We start from the raw sequence: 4,538 nt of genomic DNA on the forward strand, positions 1-4,538 counted from the left end.
ATTATATATTCAAGTTTAAAAGAGGAAACATATCAAATAAACTGAAAACTGCTTGAAATAAAATATTTTCAAAAGAATCACTGAGAGACTGGTTTTAAATAAAAATCTGAATTATTGTTGCTATTGTTTGGTGCTGTCAAGACTATGACTCATAATGACCCAATGAACAAGAGATCTGAACCCGTACCTATCCTCTGTCATCCTCATGATTTGTTCTGCTCCAGGCTATGTCAGTAGTCACTTCATCCCATTGAGAGTCTTCCTCTCTTTCACTGACCCTCTACTTTTCCCAGAATGCTGTCTCTCTCCAAATTTGGTTCCTCCCGAAAATATGCCCCAAATAAGTGATTCGTTTGATCTTTTGGCAGTTAGTTCATCACCCTTATTATCCAACTTTCAAATGCAGATGAAAGATCATAGCCTGGATCAGGCACACCTTAAATTGATATCCTTCCTCTTTAGGAGAGAGGTCTCTGACAGCTGATTTCGCCAATGCACACATCTTTTCTGGACTGCTGCTAACATGAGTATGATTCATATAAAACGAAATCGTTGACAACTTCAATTATTTCTCAGTCTATCCTATTGCCTACTTAGCTACTAGTCCAGCTATGAGGACCAATAGTTATTTCAAAAACTCACTCTCGGGGAGCTCCTGTGGCCTAGTGGCAAGAAGCTGCACTGCAATCCCAGATGTGCGTGGTTCGAATCCACCAGATGCTTTGCAGGAGAAGGAGGGACAATCTCCTCCTGTACTAGTCAGATCTGATTTGATGGTACAACGCACAAAAAATAATAAAATAAAAATGTAAAAAAAACCCTCACTCTCATAAGAGTTCAACTTGAAGCACCCTACAGGACAGAGCAGCATTGCCCCACCGGGTTTCCAGGGCCAGAAGTCTTTATAGGAGTAAACTGTCGGCATCTTTCTGGCAAAGTTCAGCTGGTAGGTTAACGGGCACCACCAACAAGCTGCTCCATGGGAGAAAGTGGGCAATCTCCTCTCCTGCGATTAGCCGCCTCTGAAAACCTGCTGAAGGCTGAGCTCTGGGTCAGTTCCGACTAGATGGCACACAACAGCAACCTTTCCAGTAGCAGCGAAATTAACGACTATGCCACCAAGTTTCCTAAAAGTTGTTTAAACTCAAACTAATAAGATGCTCCTTAAGGTTTCCAAGGCACTAATTATTACCAGAAGGAGAATGTCTTTCTTGAAAAAAACAACAACAAAAAAAAACCAAAACCAAAACCTGACACATAAGTGGTCTGGTGGAACTGAAAGAATTATAAATTTAACTGGTTTTCATTTTCAACAAGTTAGAGAGCTTTTCTTTTAAAAGTATTTTTTACTAACTAGCTCTAAATTATAATACACCTTAAGCACTTAAAAATTAAAGGAATACTGCAATCAAATTAAGCTTGACACTAGCACGAACTACCCTAGATAAGGCCTCACCATGCACAAAGCAGGCACAAGCAACATGGCACGCAGCATGCTTCATTGCCGCACGGCGGGCCTGGGAGAGCTGTCAGAAGATAAGGATGTGGAGACCCTCCGCGAAGCAGGCTAGGCCCAAGTCCTCTGGGTGCCCAGGTACCGCCACACGGTGCGCCCGCTTCGGCTCGGCTCTGTCCTGCAGGACGCTGACCTCTCCGCTCCGTTCCGTTCTGCTGGACTCCAGCAGCCCCAGCCCGTCCTCCAGCGCCCCCAGCCCCCGGCTTACCCGCATCAGGGAGCGTGTCCCCAGGGGGAGCCAGGGTGACATCGCCGTCCCTCCAGACATGGACGTGAGCCGCAGACAGAACGCGTGGGTTGGGGGCGCGGCCTCGGGCGCCCCCGGCGCGGAGGGAGCCACAGCACTGGTAGCACACGGCCCACGCCTGCTCTTCGTTGATGGGCTGATTGTAGAGTCTCAGGATCTCCTCCAGGCTCAACGCGTCCCGTAGGCCTTCGGCAGCCACGGGCGCCCCGCTGCCGCGGCTACTCTGGCCCACCTGGTCCTCCTCCGCCGCGGTCGCCCCGTGCTGCGACATCCCGTGGGCCGCCTCAGCAATAGGGCATCACGGCCGCAAGACGCCACATCTCACAACCACCAAGCCCCAACACCAGCCGCACACCGCCCGCAGACAAGGCGAGCAAAGGGCACCCAGGACAGCTACTGACAAGTGACCGCCGCCCTCCGTAAACTCACAGGAACGCGATGGCGTCTGCTGCCGGCCCCGCCCCGAGCTCCGCCCTATATCTGACCCCGCCCCCGCGAGCTCCGAGCTCCCCCGAAGGTCTGACCCATCCCTGCCCCCACCATCTAGCCCCGCCCCATCCTGATCCCACCGCCCTGACCACAAAGCCACGCCCGAGCTCAACCCCATCGCCTGATCACGCCCCACCGTGCGCTACTCCCCGCCCTAACTCCGCCCGTGACCCCGCCCCCGCAAGCTCCGAGCCCCGCCCCATCCCTGACCCCCTTCCAACACTGGTAACCCCACACCCCTACCCTTCACGAACGTCAAGCACCACCCTTCCCTGCTCTCCCTGTGACTATCAAGCACCCCCGACAACGACCCTGCAAACACTGAACTCCGCCCCATTTCTTGACCCCGCCCCACGAGTTTCGGAGCCAGCCCATCCTTAACCCAACCGGAACTCCGAGACCCGCCCCATCCCTGACCCCGCCGCCGCAAACACTGAAGTCGGACCTGACTCTGACCCCGCCCCCTCGAGTACCAAACAATCTCCAGACCAACCCTGCGAGTTGGGGGCATCTCGTCCCTGATCCCGCTCCAACCCTGAACCCGCCCCTCTCTCACTGGTGGCTAGCATTCCAAAGGCGGGAATGCTATACTTTCACTTTATACTTGTCCTCTTTTTAAAAAAAAAAAAAAATACTGATTTACTTGCAAAGTTCTTATACATTGTTTTTCACTCCACTTGTCTTGAGGACCAGATCCCTGCTCCTTCAGCTGCATCTGGCACCTGGCGAATACGACACGGTAACTTTGACCCAGATAGCGTATTTGCCTCCTTCAAGCTTTGAATCAATTTCCCCACCACTCTATGTGTGCTGCCACTGGGTTCACCCCTTTCACATTCCCTGAACCCTACTCTCCTCCTTTAGATCATTCTCATTACCGTCAGAGAGCTCGGGGGCATAGTCCCTGCAGAGCTGTGGTGCTTTCTCGAACGTGGAGCCTCTCTGGAGGTTCAAATCCACCTGTGGCTACAAAGGATGTCCATTTACTTTCTCCACTGCCAACGTCAATGCAAGCCTCAGGAAAAAAAAATATTTTTTTAGATTTTGCTTACTGTTTTTTCTCAGCCCTGTTCTGGATTCATTTGTAGCATCCGTATAACTTAATGAATATCTCAAATAACCGCACACACCATATAATCCAATTAATTGAGTTTGCTAAAATGATGTAGAATAAATGTCAAGAGTGGCAAAATTAAATGAAGGCACAGAAAGAAAGAACAAATACTTCCGGGTGTCCCTGAATCTATTAGGTATGTATTAGCAAGAAAAAGAAAAATTGAACATAGTTCTTAAATAAAATTTAAAATTACCCATTAATACTGAGTTTAATCAGCAATATTGGAAGAGAGTCTCTTATTTTTCCTCTTCTGGAGCTAGATGAAGGAAATCCTTGGTGAAAAGCACGTTGGCCCCTAGAAAAAAAGAATTTGCTATTTTTTTATTTTATTAATTTTAATGAACATTTACAGATATTTTCTATTTCCATTCATTGTTGCACTTTTCTCCCTGCCCACCCCTCCCTCCCAGTTCGCTCCTCTCTTTGAAAAGTACAAGAAAAATTCCTTCACTGGTATACAATACCCCGGCCCCCCCCTTTCCCTCTCCCCCTACAGTGCACTCCACTATTCAACCTTAATTTTAGACTTCTGTGATAACCATAATACCCTACCGTATATTGCTTTCAAACTGTTCTCTCCCTCATCTGTTTCAATGCACTATGCATAATTTATCCAGTTTTTCTCAGTCTTACACCAACCATGATGTCAGTCTCATTCTACAACAGTGGTACAATGCAGTATTTGTCTTTTTGTGACTGAGACATTTTAGTCAGCATAATGTTCTCCAGGGTCACCCATTTTGAATAATATTTCATGAGTTCCTTGTTTTTCAATGCAGCATAGTATTCCATTGTGTGAATATACCACAGCTTCTCTATCCATTAGTTTGTTGAACTGCAAATATCAAATGCTGGCAAGGTTGTGGAGAAACTGGAGCCCTTATCCACTGTTGGTGGGAGTGTAAAATGGTATAACCACTATGGAAGGCTGTATGGCACTTTCTCAAAAAGTTGCAAATAGAAATACCATTTGACCCAGCAATTCCACTACTGGGAATTCACCCTAAAGAAACCATAACTGCCACCCAAGCAGATATATGCACACCCATGTTTATAGCGGCTTTGTTCACAATAGCAAAGAGCTGGAAACACCACAAGTGCCCATCAGCAAATGAATGGATAGAGAAGCTCTGGTATATCACACAATAGAATACTATGCAGCATTGAAA

The 4,538-nt window shown here is 47.8% G+C and overlaps 1 protein-coding gene across 1 annotated transcript in view; it reads right to left on the minus strand.

Moving 5' to 3' along the window:
- Positions 1-1,953, minus strand: part of LOC102861267 (protein spire homolog 1-like) — a 508,352-nt gene extending 506,399 nt beyond the window's left edge. The window contains exons 1-2 of the mRNA XM_006897017.1: positions 1,714-1,953; positions 1,031-1,040 (exon numbers count right to left, since the gene is read on the minus strand). The gene's annotated coding sequence lies outside the window, so the exon portion shown is untranslated. The remainder of the gene's footprint in view (positions 1-1,030; positions 1,041-1,713) is intronic.
- Between the last annotated feature and the right edge of the window lie 2,585 nt (positions 1,954-4,538).

The sequence above is a fragment of the Elephantulus edwardii genome, unplaced genomic scaffold (assembly GCF_000299155.1).
Source record: "Elephantulus edwardii isolate Elephantulus edwardi_28Jun2011 unplaced genomic scaffold, EleEdw1.0 scaffold00196, whole genome shotgun sequence".
Lineage (NCBI taxonomy): Eukaryota > Metazoa > Chordata > Mammalia > Macroscelidea > Macroscelididae > Elephantulus > Elephantulus edwardii.